The sequence below is a fragment of the Grammomys surdaster genome, unplaced genomic scaffold (assembly GCF_004785775.1).
Source record: "Grammomys surdaster isolate TR1022 unplaced genomic scaffold, NIH_TR_1.0 126271, whole genome shotgun sequence".
Taxonomy (NCBI): domain Eukaryota; kingdom Metazoa; phylum Chordata; class Mammalia; order Rodentia; family Muridae; genus Grammomys; species Grammomys surdaster.
The window spans coordinates 10742650-10753050 of NW_021621071.1; the positions used below are offsets into that span (position 1 = coordinate 10742650).

Consider the following 10401-nt stretch of genomic DNA (forward strand, 5'->3'; position numbering starts at 1 on the left):
CTCTCTCTCTCTCTCTCTCTCTCTCTCTCTCTCTCTCTCTCTCTCTCTCTCTCCCCTGTGTCTCTGTTTTTCCCTGTCTCTGTCTTTGTCTCTCTCTCCTCTCCTCTGTATGTGTATCTCTTTCTCTGTGTGTCTCTCTCTGTTTCTCTCTGCCTCTGTCTTCATCTATATCTTGTATGCTTACACATATGAGGGGAGGGAAGAAAGAGAGAGAGATCTCCTCTTAGTTCAATTTCTCTAGAGACCCAATAACCCATTCAAACAATAAACCCATTCAAAGATCTCAGTGGTTGATGAAGCCCAGGTCTTGATTAACTTAAACTCTTGGGGCCTCATAGTCAAGTACTAAAATAAAATCAATAATTTACTCTTTTTTTTCAGGGACAGCAAAATACAGTCACATAATGTGTACAAAGCACTCGACACAGAGTAGACACTGAGGAAGTGGGGTCTTTTCTTCTCTTTGTATTAATGAGCTGTTAGAGCCAGGTGGGAGTCATGGAGCCAGATCCCTAGCTGGGAGTGTGTTGGCAGGGTGCCCAAATTCCACTGTAAGTGAATGGCGTCCTCCTCTCTGAACTCAGAATGTCACACTGAGTCTGCCTCAGGAGACCTGGCTTAGAGCCCAGCTCTCACACCCGCTATCCGGGACCTCAGACAAGTATTCCAGTTTCTCTCTCATCTGCCGCATAAGGGGGTTTCTTTCTCTTCTAAAATGTCTCTTGACTTCTGATTAGCCGGGGTCTTTTCGGCATTGTTCTTAGTCTTGTGTTTGAACTCAGATTACAAGAATAGAAACAGTTCAGACAGTACCATCACTTGTCACAGTGATAAAACAAATCAGCGGTAACTTTTCCAAACATTGTTGGCCTACAGAATCTACTAAACTCTGTTTGGACAGTGTGTATGCCCTGTGTATTAGCTTGGGTCCTCTCCTGCAGTTTGACTAATGAGATGGCTTCAGGAGCTGAGCTCTAAGACAAGAAGACAGAAGAGCTTTATTGTTAGTATCTGCCCTTCAAACCCTTTCTCAAAGCACACCTTCTTTGTAGACACTCATATTTATTCCTGGCTTGGCTCTTTGCAAAGGACTAAGAACTCTGAGATTTTTTCCCCCTTTCTGTTAAAGGACAGACTTTCCCATCTCTGCTTGTCTTTGTAACAATTATAGCTTGCCAAACCCCGTTACTCACAAAGAACACAAACTGGGTCTCATTAGAGCACCATCCCTCGCTTCCTGAGTACATTTCTTCTGATGGATCCTGATAAGTTCTTCTTCATCACTTTTTTTTTCCCTATTATTCACTACTGCGTTTGTTCGCTAAAAGCTCCTGGAAAATACAGAGAAAGAGAAAGAAGACGGAGGAAGGAGATAGTATTCGGGTGACTCACCTAGGAAAATGCTAATATGTGGGTGCTTGCCTGAGCAAAGGAGTAAACCCCATTTTCTCTGTCGGCTGCCGAAGGATACGGCAACACTTTTCTACAGATTTGCCGACATGTTTTGTAAACTTAATTTTTAAATGATTACGCACTATCCCATTGCATATTTAAACATTCTCCTGTCTGAATTATTTGTAACATTTCACTATCGTAAATAACATCATGAAGAACAGCATGTTTATAGGAAACTTTTCCCATATTGAGATTACTTCCTTAGGACTAAATTTCTAGAAGTGGAGTGTCTGAGTCAAAGACTCAGATCCACACACACGGGCTTTTGGTACATGCATTACCCTTGAACTTATAATGGCTACTCCATATCCTTCCAACAGAGTTATGAAAGAAATGTTTTTTTTTTCCCTGTTCTTTTATGGCCTTAAAAGAGTCCCCCACAAGATGTTTTCGGGTAGTTGTTGATGTGTGCTTATATTTCTGTTCAGGTATGGCAAGCTTAACTCAGTAAGATTTTTGTGCTGTAGGGGGCAGCGAGCGATCAGTGTGTGGTAGGCAATTCTCTCCCCTTAGACAAGGCTGTGGATGTCCTTCAAGGTAAGAAACTTTAGAGCAGTGGTTCTCGACCTGTGACCCCTTTGAGGGTGGAGCGACCCTTTCACAGGGGTCACATATCAGACATCCTGGGTATCTGATATTTACCTTGTGATTCATAACAGTAGCAAAAAGTCACAGTTACGAAGTAGCAATGCAATGAGGTTTAGGAAGGTTGGGAACCACTGCTTTGGAGGGATGGTTACTGTGAGCACTGGAGTCGTCTGACAGATGCTGTGCTGTCGTCTTTTTTTATTTTATTTACACGTACAAATGTTTTGCCTGCATATATGGAGGTGCATTGTGTGTGTACCCAGTGCATGCAGAGATCAGAAGAGGGTTTGGAAATGGAACTCCTTCGGCTGTTGAGCACCGCGTGGGTGCAGGGATCAAACTGTTTCTCTGCAAGATCAACAAGGGCTCTTAACTGCCAGGCCATCTCTCCAGCTACCCCTTCTACTAATGTAAAATGGATGAATACACCCTGAAGAGCTTTTTGTTTGTCACACACACATATACATACATACAATACACACATATGTACACACATACATAGACATACACACACACATACATACATACATACATACATATACATACACACATGCACCCATACACACACATATACAGGCATACACATACATACACACATACACAGATACACACATACATAGATACAGTTATGAATTAGCGATGAAAATAGTTTTATGGTTGGTGGTCACCACAACATGAGGAACTGTGTTAAAGGGTCACAGCATCAGGAAGGTTGAGAACCACTGTTTTAGAGAGGACTCCCAGGCAGGAGCAGGGCCGGTGACATATTTGAACCTCCCAGGTTTAGAGTCATTGCCATTAGTGAGTAAATCGCAAACATTTTTAAAAAGGAAGAATAGGCCAGGTCTACTGACTCACCCTTGTAATTTTCAATCTTCCAGAGGCAGCTGTAGGGGATTACCCCAAGTTCAAGGCCAGCTACAGAAGGAATTTACCAATTTTATTATCAATCATATTTCATCAGTGTGAGGGAACTAGGCCCATCCCCCCTCCCACCCCCATGCACACTCACGTCAGAGAAGGGAACAAGATATAACGATAGTAGAAAAAGAAAAAGACAAGCATAACATGCTTTCTCTCATTGAAGTTGGGGAACAAGAGACTGGCAGGTCAGGGACAGAGGACAGAGGGTGATGTGGATGAAATTAAGAAAAGCACAGTGACGCATACATATGAAATGTCATAATAAAATCCACTATTTTATACACTAACCCCAAAAATAGTTCATTAAAAACAAATTAGACTCTTCCAGGTATTCAAATAAGGAAAAGACAGACGGGGCGAAGTACAGCCCTACGGTGTGGGCTTAGTAGGGGGTGGTCCTGTGTTCCCTCTCTAGCCATGCCCCCTTCTACTCTTTCCCACAAAGAAAGGACAAATTAAATTTGCCAGTCAGAGTCTTTAGAGTTGGATAGAGGAAGGACTAGATCCCGCAGAGTGTTCAGGGAGAGTGCCCAGGTGGTGGCAGAGCCCAGGTCCCGTCTGAACCTTCACTTCCAGTAGGTTTACTCTCTGTGGAATAAGATCAGGAACCGGGCAAAATCTTGTTTATCTGCCCCTGGCATCGAGCACAGCATCTACTTCCTGCTGTCTCTTTTTTTTTTTAACAAATATTATTTATTTATTATATATGAGTACACTATTGCTCTCTTCAGACACACCAGAAGAGGACATCAGATCCCATTACAGATGGTTGTGAGCCACCATGTGGTTGCTGGGAATTGAACTCAGGACCTCTGGAAGAGCAGTCAGTGCTCTTAGCTGTTGAGCCATCTCTCCAGCCCCCTGCTGTCTCTTTTAAGAGAGACGTGTCCTGTGGCTGCTGTGAGCACAGCACACAGGGTAGACACGTGACAAGCAGAAGGGACCGTCCAACTGTGGCAGAGAGAACTCACTGTCAGTTACCCGACTGGCTTACTCTGTGTCAGCTCATCAACTGGCTATCAACACGCATGTATACAACACGCATGTATACATCCGCATGAAGAATTGATAAAGGCCCAGTGTGCCTCCATGGCTGTTTCCATTCGGATTTCCAGCTTTGTATTTGTTTCAGGGGTTGCTCATTAGATCTTACTACCACAGAACTAATATGCTGGGCAAACACGGTTGAGGTTATGTATTCTCTGCGTAGATGCATATTCAAGAGGAACTATGTTTGCCCCGCCCTACAAAGCTCAGGGGTCTTTGTTAAACCTGGGGCGGGGGGTGGGGTGGGGGAGGGGGCGGAATGCTGACCACTTATATGTTTCCAGAAGGTAAGGCACCTTAAGAATAAGTTCAAGAGCCCTATTTTTCAGAGGAAAAAACGAAACATTAGACATGATGACAGACTTCTACCAGAAACAGCTAGCAATGGAGTTGGTGGAAGAGCATGTTTTCTGAGAGCCAGAGTCAAGATCTCCACTTATGTCAACCTTCAACTCTGGTCCGTGAGAAGGAGCGATATCATTGCATGCAACTCAGCAGCCCCATGAAACACGGGACGAAACTGTCCTCAGTATGTAGAATGAAGACGCCTGCTGATACATGTTACGCAGTCCAACACACAGGCATGCACATGTGAATTTGAGTGTTCATTGTTGAAGCAATGGTTGGCTGGGCAGAAGGCAAGGATCATTTTGTTCTGGCCATGGTGTATTTCACTCAGCAGTGTCCAGGATATGGAAGGTAGCCAACAATGGCACACGGAAACGTTAGAAGGGAGGTGAGGGTGTCCATGGGATAGGTGTTGGGTAGGCTTTGGACCTGTAGCCTAATTTCCAGCTTTGGAGTGTCACTATCTGCCATCTTACCCCACAGGGCCACTGTGGAGACTGACTTATGCATGTAAGACCCTCTGAGATCCCCTAAATGCAACCTCATTAAAAGGACCAAAAACAGATCTTTAAAAACATGATTGGTTAGCCGGGCGGTGGTGGCGCAGGCCTTTAATCCCAGCACTTGGGAGGCAGAGGCTGGCGGATTTCTGAGTTCGAAGCCAGCCTGGTCTACACAGTGAGTTCCAGGACAGCCAGAACTACACAGAGAAACCCTGTCTCGAAAAACCAAAAAAAAAAAAAACAACAACAAAAAAATCAAAACCAAAAAAAACCAAAAAACAAACAAAAAGGCAAAAAAAAAAACCAAAAATCAAAAAACAAAAAACCATGATTGGTTGTTTGATAGGCAGTACCTATCTTTAAATATAGCACTGTGTTTTAAATGATTGTGGAAAGTTGAAACTGGTATAAACATTTTTTTTCCAAGCCCGTGTTCACAGATGGACTGTCTTCGTATTCTACCATTTTTTTCTATGAGTTTATTCCTGCAGTCACCAATTTTAGAGTTAAACAAAATCCTTCCTTTCCTCTTGGCCCTTTCTTGCAGTTAGTAAGAAACACATTTGTCCCATGTTATTTCTTTTTTTTTTTTAAGATTTATTTGTTTATTTAATGTATATGAGTACACTGTAGCTAGCTGTCTTCAGACACAACAGAAGAGGGCATCAGATCCCATTACAGATGGTTGTGAGCCACCATGTGGTTGCTGGGAATTGAACTCAGGACCTCTGGAAGATAAGTTTTAGTGCTCTTAACCACTGAGCCATCTCTCCAGCCCTCCATGTTATTTCTTACCCTTGCAAGTTTTAGATGTTTTTTTTTGTTTTTGGTTTTTGGTTTTTTTCAAGACAGGGTTTCTCTGTATAGCCCTGGCTGTCCTAGAACTCACTGTGTAGACCAGGCTGGCCTTGAACTCAGAAATCCGCCTGCCTCTGCCTCCCAAGTGCTGGGATTAAAGGCGTGCGCCACCACCGCCCGGCTAAGTTTTAGACGTCTTAATGGCTTCATATTTTTTAATATAGTATTTTTAACTTATTCACTTTATATCCTACTCACTGCCCCCTCCCAGTCACTCCCTCCCACAATCCTTCCCCCTCCCCCTTCTCCTCTGAGCAAGTGGACCCCCTCTTGGTATCCCTCCCACCCTCGCACCTTAAGTTTCTGCAAGGCTAGGCGCTTCCTCTCCCACAAGGCAGCCCAGCTAGAAGAACATATCCCACGTACAGGCAACAGCTTTTGGGATAGCCTCCACTCCAGTTGTTCAGGACCCACATGAAGGTCAAGCTGAACATGTTACATATGAGCAGGGAGGCCGAGGTCCAGCCCATGTATGTTCTTTGGTTGGCAGTTCAGACTCTGAGAGCCCCAAGGGTCCAGGTTAGTTGGCTCTGTTGGTCTTCCTGTGGAGTTCCTGTCCCCTTTGGGGCCCACAATCCTTCCTCCTATTCTTCCATAAGAATTCCCAAGCTCCACCCACCGTTTGGCTGTGGGTGTCTGCATCAGTGTGAGTCAGCCGCTGAGTGGTAATAGCTTCATATTTGAACTAGTAGTCAAAAACATCCGGAAGTTGATCTCTCCCTGAGTATTAAGACCTACTCAATTTAGGAAAACCATAGAGTTTATCAATGTCTTGTCAGTCATTTGTCAGTCAGCGTGCCAGGTCAGAAGGAACTGAGCCTGGGTTTTGAAATAAGGTCCATTTCTTTCTATTGCTCTCATGCTCTTGTTTTGAGGAAACATTGGTGTGGAATTTAGTCTGGTACTTTCTACTTCCTCTGCCGTTTTTTTTTTTAAAGTCTAGGTTGTTCGTGTGTGTGTGTGTGCATGTGTGTATATGTGTGTGTATGTATGTGTGTATGTGTATGTGACTGTGTGTGTATGTATGTGTGTGTGTGTGAGTGTGTGTGTGGGTATATGTGTGTGAGTGTGTGTGGTTGTATGTGTTAGTGTGTATGTGTGTATGTGTGTGTATGTATGTGTGTGTATATGTGTGTGCGAGTGTGTGTGTGTATGTATGTGTGTGTGGGTGTATGTGTGAGTGTGTGTGTATGTGTGTGAGTGTGTATGTATGTATGTGATATGTGTGTGGGTGTATGTGTGAGTGTGTATGTGTGTATGTGTGTGTATGTATGTGTGTGTGTGTATATATGTGTGTGAGTATGTGTGTATGTATGTGTGTGTGGGTGTATGTGTGTGAGTGTGTGTGGTTGTATGTGTGTGTATGTGTGTATGTATGTGTATGTGTGTGTGTATATATGTATGTATGTGTATGTGTGTGTGTATATATGTATGTGTCTGAGTGTGTATGTGTGTATGTGCATGTATGTGCATGTGTGTACATGTGTGTGCATGTGTGTGTGTGTGTATCTCCATATCCCTGAAACCAGTACTGAAGCTGTCAATGTATAATCTGCAGTCACCTTTTTTAATTAAATGAATAAAATAATGAAGCAAAACCACTCCGTTCTCGGGGCTTTTTGGTTTCCCTGCACCCGCTGAATTGTGATTCAGGTCACCCTAGCCTCCCTGACTTGTGTACATCAGCTTTTTCATTGATCTGCCTCTTTTCTTCTCATCTGCTCTGTCATCTTCTGTCACAACTGGGGATCCTAATGAGCTCACTGGGAGTTTCTTTAAAAGTGGCCAAATTGGAGATGGTTAAGAGCGTAAGCCGGGGCCCCTTTGGAGTTGTTCATCTTCTTTGATCTCCCTTTTGTACTGTGCAAGCCTTCGCTCTGTGAAGTAAGGCGGACACTGGAAGCGAATGCTGGCCACAGCATCTGCCCTTAGGAATGATGCTCAGATGGAAGGAGTGGGGCCAAACATCAGATTTTCAGTGCCAATGCCTCGGAAGTCGATAATTCTGGTTTTAATTGGAATTACTAATATACCAGTATATTGTCAAGCAGAGAGGTTCTGGGGAGGAGAAGACAGCCTCAATATTCTCTGAGTGTTGCTGATTTGAACTCAGGGATCTGGACCAGTACACGTCTGCTGATGAAAACTGGTTTTCGCAACTTTTAAGTATGTTCCAAAAGAAAGAAAATCCTTGATTAGTGGTACCAAAACTCATGTGTGTGACATTGCAGGGCCGAGGGCGGCAGTCACAGCTGCTGTAAAGACAAGTGACTAGTGCAGAAGAAACTCCTTTGCTTGGTCCTGTGGTTGTTGTTGTTATTATTGTTGTTGTTGTTTTCTTTTCTTTTGCTGTTGACTTTTTATACTCTTGTCTTTTTGAAGTCCAAAAATGTAATCTAAAACTAGGAGCCTGGTCTTCCCTCAGATGTCATTCGTTGATTGTGTCATCATTCGTTTCTACGCAGTTCAGATTTGTTGTTCTCATTGATCAGAAACTGTTGGGTTTGTTGTCACATTGTAAAGACACAACTTGCTACTTGTCCACCGAAATCTTTTTTTTTTTCAGACTTCCTGTCCTTCCTCCCTAAACGGAGGCAGTTAAGCTATGCCAAACTCACACATTTCCAATTTACTGATACAATGTAACTCATTTTAACGAGAGGAGGAGAGGGAAAGAGAAGGAGAACTGGGAGAGAGAAAACCTAAATCATTACTTATGGGCTCCCGAGTCAGGTCCAAATCATCGTGGAACTTTACACGAGAGCAAGCCTTTGTAAATGAATATATCTTCATTTATTCATCTAACAATTGTACACTGAGGAGTCCTGGTGGTGTTGAAAACATACAGGCCGTGCAATTAAGTAAAAAGTTACTAGCTTTACTTTAAAAGCTTTTATCCAAAATAGTATCTACTGGACATGAGAGAAAATATTTATATACCCCTATACCCCTATAAGCTTTCCAGGAATCCTGCCCTTTCAGACCCCACACCCAAATGAGGACTCTGACAAGTTCAAGGTTGGTAGCACCTGTGAAAAGTTTCATTGCCTTTTATGAAAGTTCAGCAGCTGTATTTAGGGAAGAGATATGTATCCCACACAGGACCACAAGCTAACGGAACGATGGTAACATATGGAATTCATAAAGGCCCAATTACAGGGCCGTCATTGTCTGCCGTGGTTTTAACTCCTGTAAGTTATGGATTATACTTTCATGAGATCATAATCAAAAGGTTACTCTTTGGTAATGGTGTGTTAGAACTTCAAAGCCATCCTCTGGGCCTGGAGAACAAAGGCTTAGAAGTTTGAACGGAGGCCAGAAGCAGTCTGTACGAGTTAACGATATTCAACCATCCGGAAGCCGGATCAACCTATCCACGCACGTGACCTTTCTCTCACCACATCAGATCAACAGTCGTCACTAAAAGATGACAGTTGATTCAACTTTAATACATCCTTTTTTTTTCTTTTAAATAAATCAGCCTGATTAACCAGGATGTCTGCTCAAATTTGTCTCAGAACTGCTCGTCGAGACTCAAAAGCCCTGTCATTCACTGCTCTCCTAGAATGGAGCGCTGATCATTAATTAGGGACAGAGCTAGGGAAAGGAGCTGGCAAGTACTGTGGAACTTGCAGAGAAGTGTCTTAGAAACAAGGAAGGGCCTGGGTAACTTCTTCAAGAAGTCAGAGTATGAAGAAGGCTGCGGTTCATTCCCGTGTGCCTTTAGTGAATGACAAAGGAAGACTGTGGGGTTGGCTAACACCACGAATAGAAAATTTGTTGCCTTCCCCCTTGGCGTTTAACATCCTCAAATAAGGATCGAAGTGGGCTTTAAAACATTACACCATATAAGCAAAATGCCATCGTGTGTAGTCAACCTTGCGCCCCTTCCCAGCTGGCCGGGAAGCCTCCAGCATAGGCGGCTTTTCCCCTGGGCGTTGGGATGGATCCTTGGGTCCCTGCCCTGGGTGTTGAGATGGATCCTTAGGACGATCCTTGGATTTTGCTCATCAACCTCGGGTGGTAAAATGTCCTCAGATTATTTTGGTCTAACAACTGTTCGGGTCTTCATTCAAAGTTAATGTTTGTTCCCTGCCTGGGCTTGTAGCTGGTTGGTTGAGGAGCAATATGGTTTCGGAACCTCACCAGGTCCGCTCTGTTTCCGGGTAGATGGAGGCCTAGGTAGGGGCTAAACAGCACAGAAAAGTATCAAGGGGGAGGGGGCAGGGTGTTTGTGACTCACTGGGGTGTCCTCTGGCCCAGAAGAAGTTTAGAGTTGTGTGGCTCTCCTGGATTCCTCCCCTGGGAATGTTGTCAGCTTTGCCAATGTTGAGGCGCAGCTTCCTCGGCTGGACGCTGGTAACCAGGGTGTCCGCTCGGTCCACAGAGCCTCCATGTCATTTCCTGAGCACGCCAGATGCATTGTCGCCCCAGACACTTAGCCTTAACTGTTCTCTCTGCCATGGTACCTTTCCCTGACACATGCTTACTCTGCCCTCTGGTCCAGCCTCTGGTAAACTGTCAGCTCACGGCAAGCAGCCTTTCCGCCCTTCCTCTCTAAAGAGCGCCGCCATGCTAACTTCAGTCCACTGTTTCTCTCTCTCTCTCTCTCTCTCTCTCTCTCTCTCTCTCTCTCTCTCTCTCTCTCTCTCTCTCTCTCTTTCCCTCCCTCCCTCCT

General features: G+C 44.1%; 1 protein-coding gene and 1 pseudogene across 2 annotated transcripts in view; one reads left to right on the plus strand and one right to left on the minus strand.

Annotated features, from left to right (window-relative positions):
- The window catches only part of Wif1 (WNT inhibitory factor 1), a 71009-nt gene that overhangs the window by 22088 nt on the left and 38520 nt on the right, over nucleotides 1–10401 (plus strand). The window lies entirely within an intron of this gene.
- The window catches only part of LOC114613679, a 20210-nt pseudogene that overhangs the window by 1356 nt on the left and 8453 nt on the right, over nucleotides 1–10401 (minus strand).